Here is an 8,864-nt window from a genome sequence, read left to right as displayed (position 1 = left end):
TGTGTTTTTGTTACTTCAGTTAGTGCCTCTACATATTTAGCATCTCCAATGATGAGTTTTCCTGAATAGCTTCAATTTTATCTCTAAGATTAAGGAATGTCAAAAGACTATTAGAATTTTGCACCTGCATTTTGAGTATTTTGCCTTTGTTCTCATAATATTAACATTCTCACTCTATTGAATATTGCTCCATGTGTGGCCAATACATTATTATGCCTCATATCCAGTGTTGAGCAAAAGGAATATGAACTTCTGAATTTTGTACCAAAAATATGGTTGCTTTAACTGAGCTGAAGCAAAATCCATGTTTTTAGCAGCTTCTCTTGCTCTTAGCTCCTAGAAAAAAATATCAGATTCCAAATAAAGTTGAAATGGTTGTTGAACTTAGGAACTCTTGGTTAGGTGGATTTGGTGGGGGGGAATCCTTGACTTCATCATCCCACATCGAAAGCATATGAGCAAAAGAACGGGTAGCCAAGCCTACACAATGAAATGTATATCTGCAACAATCTGTTATTAAATCTATTTATCATTTCTTTTTGCAGAATCATTCGTGATATTATTCAAAATCATCTATTGCAGGTGAGGCCATGAAATCAAGTTAGAGTAGATAATATTAAAATGATAGACATATAAATTTATTCACAACAGTCCCTCCAATTTGTTTATCATTTTTCTTTAAGATGTAACAAACATATATTCTTGCCAACTGCAGATTCTTTGCCTAATTGCTATGGAAAAGTCTATTTCTCTTACACCTGAGCATATTCGAGATGAGAAAGTGAAGGTGCATCAATTAGTTTCTTATGTCTTCTACTGATAATATGTCGGTGGTCCCTTTCTATCAATCAGCTCAAGATTGAAAAACTCTTGGATGCCTTTTCTAGTATGAGAAACATATCAAGATTTAAGTATTTCTTTTTTACTATGGAATGGAGAACAAATGCATGTAAATGAAGGAGCTTTTCCCCTCGTCATATTGCTTTCATTTCTTGCATTGGGGAGTACAAGGTGTTATGCCAGTTCATTGATAGAGTGGAGAAACACCCGAGCAAGAAAATTGATGAGAAGATTGGCCAGTTCTGGATTGTATTTTTTTCATAAAAGAACTTTTTTCAAGTTTTTAGTTGTAATAACTTTTACATATGGCTCAAATTTTGAGACTCAAATAGATGTTCAATAAAACTATAATGCTATACTGTCTGAATTCTTGTCATTGTTATTCCTAGAGTGCTTAACGTTACACTTTTATTTATTTATTTATTTATTTTTATTTTTATTTTTATTTTTAATTTTTTGCGACGGTAACAAGATGGTTGTCAAAGATCATGTTAGTGTTTTTCTTTGTTTTTTGTGACGGCAAAATAGCGGTTGCCATAAGTAGTTTAGGTGGTCGCAAATAATTTGCGACCGTTGCTTTGCCGTCACAAAAAGTATTTGCCACCCCCATATTCGCGACCCCTATTTGCCGTCGCATGGGCCGTCGCAAAAAGTCTTTTGCGACTATTTTTTATTATTTGTGACGGTTTATAACGGTCGTAAAAAGTGTTTTTTTTAGTAGTGATATGTATAGCTGAAAGTTGTAGTAGGAAAATAAAGGCTAAGGGTCAATCTTAAAGTGAGTTATATTACATCTTGAGCTACCATAACATGTTTTAAATATGTCTTGAGTTACCATACTATATTTTACGAATGTTTTGAGCTATCATAATTTATTTTATGTAATTTATATCTTATGGTTATGTTAATGTTTCAATTACGTGGATTATTTTCTGCACTCCATTTGCTTAAATTGAAACCCATGGATATGTTTGTTTAAATTTTAGAAATTATTTGACAATAATCTTCTAGACAATTATTTTCTGTAATTACCACAACGGGAGTCCTATGCCTTGGGGGACTTAAATAACTATTGGCCCCTGTTTGGCCACTTTGTGGTCCTCTGTTTGTCATGGATCCATTGACCCTTGTTTTGATTGTCATTCCAGTGACCCCTGTTTTGTTCTGTTCTGTACCGTGGTTATAGTTATTTACGTAATTTTTATTTCGGTTTCTGCCACTTAAATAATTTATTTGTGCAACTTAAATTATATTAATGTTTTAGCTAAATAATTATCCATGGCTATTTTGTGCCCCTATACACGTAGTATAATATTTCTCATTCTGCTATATGCTTATAGCTGTTACCCCTTTCAGGTGACGAGAGACTTAACAGGATCACGATGGGGAATGAACTACTGTGTTGTTTTTTTTATTTTATTTCTTTTTTTTTAAAGATTTCTATATGTATTTTGATTGGACTCTTGTAATAAAATAAAAACCCAAATGATTTTTTTTGTTTCTTTTAATAAACTTTTGGTACCCAATCATTTTATTTTGATTTATTTAATTTATCCGTTACGTTACCACTACAGAAATTTTAGAATTATTTTATTTTATCTTGTTGTGACGCCGAACCTTTGGGTATCGGGTTTGGGTTGTGACAAAAGTGGTATCAGAGCAATGGTTTTTTTAAAAAAAAAAAAAATTGTATATGTTTTTGAAATTTTCTGTACAATTGTTCACATTATTTGCAATTCACATCATTTGAATTGAAAATTATTTCAAAAAAAAAAAAACCCTAAGTGTCTATTAATAAATATGTATATATATTGTCATAAAATAAAAATGAATAATACTATATTTTGTCCAACATAATAATTGTTTAATTATATATATATATATATATATTGTCATAATATAAAATAAATAAATAAAATATTGTGCCTAACATGATTTAAATAAATATTGGGTAGGCTAAGTTTTCCTGTGTTGTAGGACATGGCACACCAGGAAGAATTGATTTGGTTCGAGCCCCAAGGAGCGCATCTGGCCCCTAACCTGTTGGAAAGATTTGGGGACTCAAAAAATACTATCAGACTGACCTACCCCGACCTTGACCAACTCATAGGGAGGCCAGTATATTTGCAAGCCGACCCTGATGAGGACTACCTGTTTTGGAGACTTAGCTGGGCTAGCACCCAAGAGAGATACATTGGACCGACACATGTCGTCAGATTGGTACATCCGCATTTCTTGGTTGCTCCCTTACCCCCAAGCTTTGCCGAGAGGAGAGGGAATCTATACCCTAGTAGCCATATTCGCACTACTACACCTCCTCCACAACACATTGTCCAGACCCCAGTTGTGGGCTACACTGACAGTACCACATATTTAGAGATGTCGGTGCAGCTCACTGGGTGGCAGTTTTGGGGATACGACCACAATGTACTGGTCTACATGGTCCAGGTAGTTTGGCATTGCTTTGGGATTAAGCTCAGTGGATGGGAGTTTGAGTCCCTCGTATAGCAGGAGTTCCCATGGCTGTTCCACGGCCCAGTGTTCCAGAGCTAGTTTTCATGGGGGCTCAGTGACCTATTCTAGGAGCATGACCGAGAGATGTTGTTGATCTTGTGTCTTTTTTTTTTTTTGGAGCTGACAATGACTAGTCTAATCCTTATATTTTTGTATCAGAAGGATTAGACATTAACTCTTGATGACTGAACTAACGCCTTATGTATAGTAACAATGACGTATATATGATGTTTCATGTGGTATTAATGTGATAGTAAAACTAATAAAGCTAATACGTTATATATGACGTTGTATCAATGTGATGTCATGCTTATATCATTTTACCTTGTAGTAATGGCTAATGATGTAAATGGAACCGAATCCTCGGTCAACGGTACTGATCCAATGAAGCAAATCATAGAAAGAGCAGTTACTAGTTTTCTGCGAGCCGTACAAACCAACGTTAATAACGAATTGCCTGAACGACGAGAAGAACCAACTACAATAAAACAGTTCCAGGACTTGAAACCTACCATATTCACTGGCAGTACAAACCCACTGGTGGCAGAAGCTTGGGTCAGAGATATGGAGAAAATTTTCCACGCACTACCTTGCACAAAAAGGCAGAAGGTGACTTTCTCCACATTCACCTTCAAAGACGATGCACAAGAATGGTGGCTACTTACCTTGGCGAAAGAAGATATTGTGACTTGGGCCAGATTCTTGGAGGTATTCCATGAAAAATACTTTCCAGATTCACTACAGGAACAAAAAGCGTCAGAATTTATACATCTAAGGCAAGGAACCATGACAGTGGCCGAATACGAAAGCAAGTTCCCGTCAATTGGCCCGATTCGCGACATATGTCATCCCTATTGAAGCTTGAAAAGTCAAGAAATTTGAAACAGGATTGGATCCTAAAATCAAGGACAGGTTGGAGGTTTTGAAACTACCAACCTATGCGGCGGTAGTAGATCGAGCTTACATTACGGAAAAAGGGATTAAGGCCTTGTGCTCCGGGGAACCAAGCCAGAGGAAGTGATTTTGGGAAAGAAATAATAGAAGACCCAGTGTCATGCCTCCCAAGAGAGTAAATATGGGCACAACCAGTTCAACCAGTTTAAGCAATCAAGGTCCTACAAATCCCAGAGGTAGCACCATTCCAACTTGCTCTACCTGTGGAAGGATTCATTGGGGACAATGTCGTTGAGACACGAGAGCATGCTTTAGATGCGGCCAAGTTGGCCACTTGCTGAGAGATTGTCCCAAACTTGCCAGTCCTATAGCCGGGCCCTCTGAACCAGTCCGAAAACCTACGGTACCTGGAGGAGTGAGAAATGACCAAAAACGCCAAGGAAGAGCCTTTGCCCTGGTGCCTAGAAACCCAGAAATTACTAAGAATGTTGTGTCAGGTACACTTTCTGTTTGTGGTCACTTAGCCCATGTTCTCTTTGACTCTAGTTCAACTCATTCTTTTGTTATACCACACTTTGCTACCAAGTTGGCATAATTACCCGTACCCTTTGGATACATACTATCTGTGTCTTTTCTTTCTGGAAACTCCGCCGTCAGTGCTGATGTGTACAAATCTTGTATTGTGTCCTTAAAAGGGGAAACTTTACACAGACTTGATTCCTCTCTGCATTAGTACCTTTGATGTGATCTTAGGAATGGATTGGTTAGCTGCCAACCATGCCTCTATTGATTATGTAGCCAAAAAGGTCTTCCTCCGGTCACCAAACCAACTCGAGCTTGTCTTTGAAAGAACCAGAATCTCTCTTTCTCCATATGTTATATCCTTCATGACAGCCCAACGGCTTCTAAGAAAAGGTTGTTGTAGTTATATCTGTTATGTGATCAATACTCAACAAGAGGCCCTCACACTTGATGCAGTCCCTGTGGTTTGAGAATTCCCGGATGTATTTCCTGAAAACCTACCTGGCACCCCAGTTGACCGAGAAATCGAATTCACCATTGAAACCCAACCCCGTACACAACCAATCTCAAAAGCTCCTTACCGTATGTCCATGACAGAATTAAAAGAGCTAAAGACTCAACTCCAGGAACTATTGGACAAAGGTTTCATTCGACCAAGTACCTCACCATGGGGAGCTTCAGTATTATTCGTAAAGAAAAAGGATGGCACGATGAGGTTATGCATCGATTATCGGGAGCTGAACAAAGTCACCATAAAAAATCGGTACCCTCTGCCATGAATCGATGACCTGTTCGAACAACTGCAAGGTGCCTAAGTATTCTAAAAAATTGACTTGCGTTCTGGCTACCATCAACTAAAAGTCAAAACAGAAAGTATCGAAAAGATTGCCTTCAAAACTCATTACGGGCACTACGAGCTTCTCGTTATGCCATTTGGCATCACAAATGCTCCAGCGGCCTTCATGGACCTCATGAATCGAGTGTTCAAACCCTTTCTTGACGAATTTGTCATTGTCTTCATTGATGACATTCTTATATACTCCAAATCACCAGAAGATCATGAGCACCACTTGCGGAGAGTTCTACAGACACTACGTGATGACAAGCTTTATGCCAAATTAAAGAAATGTGACTTTTGGATCACTAGTGTACACTTCCTCGGTCACGTCATTAACAAAGATGGCATCTCAGTTGACCCCCAAAAGGTTGCAGCAATCGTGGATTGGCCACGACCTACTAACGTGTTCGAGATTCGAAGCTTCTTGGGTCTAGCCGGCTATTACCAACGCTTCGTGCAAGATTTCTCGAAGATAGCATCACCCTTGACCTAGCTAACTCAGAAGAACACACCCTTTGAATGGACGGAAAAGCAAGAACGTTGCTTCCAAGAATTGAAAAAGAAACTCGTGACGGCTCCTATACTAGCACTCCCCGCAGAAACAGAAGGGTTCGTAATTTATAGTGATGCCCCATACAATGGTTTGGGTTGCGTTCTTATACAAAATGGAAAGGTCATTGCATATGCCTCACGTCAACTAAAGACCCATGAGAAGAATTACCCAACCAACGATCTGGAATTAGCCACAGTAATCTTTGCCCTCAAAATCTGGCGTCATTATCTCTATAGAGTAACCTGCGAGATTTACACAGATCACAAGAGTCTCAAATATCTATTTACACAAAAAGAATTGAATATGAGGTAACAACGATGGCTAGAATTTATGAAAGACTATGATATAGAAATTCATCACCACCCTAGCAAAACTAATGTAGTAGCAGACGTATTGAGTTGAAAGACGACCAAAAGTTTAGCATGTACCTTCGTTTTTCGGAAGATCAATGGATTGCATGCCAACATAATCGTGGAACCCAAGTTGATTGAAGAAATTAGAGTCCGCCAATGTGAAGATAAACTTTTGAAGAAAAAGTATGAGGAACAAGGAGGCACGCCCGATCCTGACTTCACAATCAGCAATGGGATGCTAAAATTTCAGAATCAAATTCGTGTACCCGACCTTCCAGAACTCAAGGAAAAGATATTGGTAGAAGCTCATAACTCAAGGTTTGCGATCCACCCTGGCAATACGAAAAATGTATCACGATTTGAAGGAACGCTTCTGGTGGACATGAATGAAGAAAGACATAGCAAGCCACGTCTCCAAATGGCTGCATTGTCAACAGGTTAAAGCAGAACATAATGTTGCAATCACTCCCTATTCCTGAATGGAAATGGGAGTACATTACTATGGACTTCGTGGTCGGGCTACCGCAATCAGTCTCGAAGAATGATGTAATATGGGTTATCATAGATCGATTGACGAAGTCGGCGCATTTTCTACCAATCAGAATCATGTACTCCCTTACTAAGTTCGTAACTTTATACATTAAAGAAATCATTCATTTGCACGCTACCCCAGTTTCAATTGTATCTGATAGAGACCCGCGCTTTGTGTCTCATTTCTGGAACAAATTGCAAGAAGCTTTGGGAACCACTCTGAAGTTTAGCACGGCTTATCACCCACAAACTGATGGGCAATCTGAAAGAACAATCCAGACTTTGGAAGATATGTTACGTGTGTGTGTGTTAGACCTCAAAGGTAATTGGGATGATCACCTACCTTTGGTGGAGTTCGCCTATAATAATAGCTACCATACAAGTGTTGGAATGGCACCATACGAGGCACTATACAGAAGAAAGTGTTGATCACCTCTGTGTTAGACGGAAGTTGGAGACAGGAAATTGTTAGGCCCCGAGATCGTGCAAATTACAAGTGATAAAATTCAACTCATCCAACAGCGAATTTGCACTGCTCAGAGCCGCCAGAAAAGCTATGCAGATACACAGAGACGAGACTTAGAATTTCAAATAGGCGATCATGTGTTCCTAAGGATCTCACCAACGAGAGGGGTTATCCGATTTGAAAAACAAGGAAAGGTAAACCCACGTTACATCGGGCCATTCGAGATACTAGAAAGGATTGGTCCTGTGACATATCACCTTACGCTTCCACCTGAACTATCCAGTGTCCACAATGTGTTTCACGTTTCAATGCTTCGCCGATATCTTCGGGATCCAGAGCATGTTGTCAATTATGAGAACCTAAAAGTTCAAGAAGACCTCTCTTATGAAGAACAACCAATACAAATTCTTAATCGCCGTAATCAGGTCCTTCGAAATAAGACTATACCTCTTATAAAAGTCTTATGAAGAAACCATCGCGTCGAAAAAGCAACATGGGAAACTGAAAGTCGAATGCGAGCCAAATATCTATATCTTTTCGAAAACCAAGGTACGTCAAGTTTGGGGACAAACTTCTTTTAAGGAGAGGAGAAATGTGACACTCGAATTTGTAAATTTAATTCAATACTGCAATAAAAAGAATTCTTTATGAGTATTAAAAAAAATAAAAATAAATAATAATAATAATTAATGTTATGGTTGTAGGTGATAAAATGTTATCTAATTTTGGGCCTAATGCGAATTAAATAAAAAAATAAAAAAACAAAAAAACATGGTGATTTATCAAGTGAGTACCTTAGGCCACGTAACAAGGAAGAAAGAATGCCACCTGTTGCACAGGTGGCCAAACCAAAAGCAACCCACTTGGTATAAGCTATGCAAACATGACTATAAATAGGGCCATGCTTGCGTAGTAAACTTCAGCAACAACAAAAATTGGAAATCATTTGTAGTAAGCTTCGAAGAGAGTATAGTTGGGAGTTGTAGTAAGAAAATAAAGGCTAAGAGTCAATTTTAAAGTGAGTTATATTATACATTGAGCTACCATAATATGTTTTAAATATATCTTGAGTTACCATAATATATTTTACGAATGTTTTGAGCTACCATAATTTATTTTATATAATTTATATTTTATAGTTATGTTAATGTTTTAATTACATGGATTATTTTCTGAACCCCATTTGCTTAAATTGAAACCCATGGATATGTTTGTTTAAATTTTAGAAATTATTTGACAATAATCTTCTAAATAATTATTTTCTGTAATTACCACCACGGGAGTCCCATGCCTTGGGGGACTTAAATAACCATTGGCTCCTATTTGGCCACTTTATAGTCCTCTGTTCGTCAT

This window comes from Camellia sinensis, chromosome 4, assembly GCF_055761805.1.
Source record: "Camellia sinensis isolate YWXY chromosome 4, ASM5576180v1, whole genome shotgun sequence".
Classification (NCBI taxonomy): domain Eukaryota; kingdom Viridiplantae; phylum Streptophyta; class Magnoliopsida; order Ericales; family Theaceae; genus Camellia; species Camellia sinensis.
The sequence above is the reverse complement of the archived record's forward strand: the minus strand, read 5'-3'. Positions refer to the sequence as shown.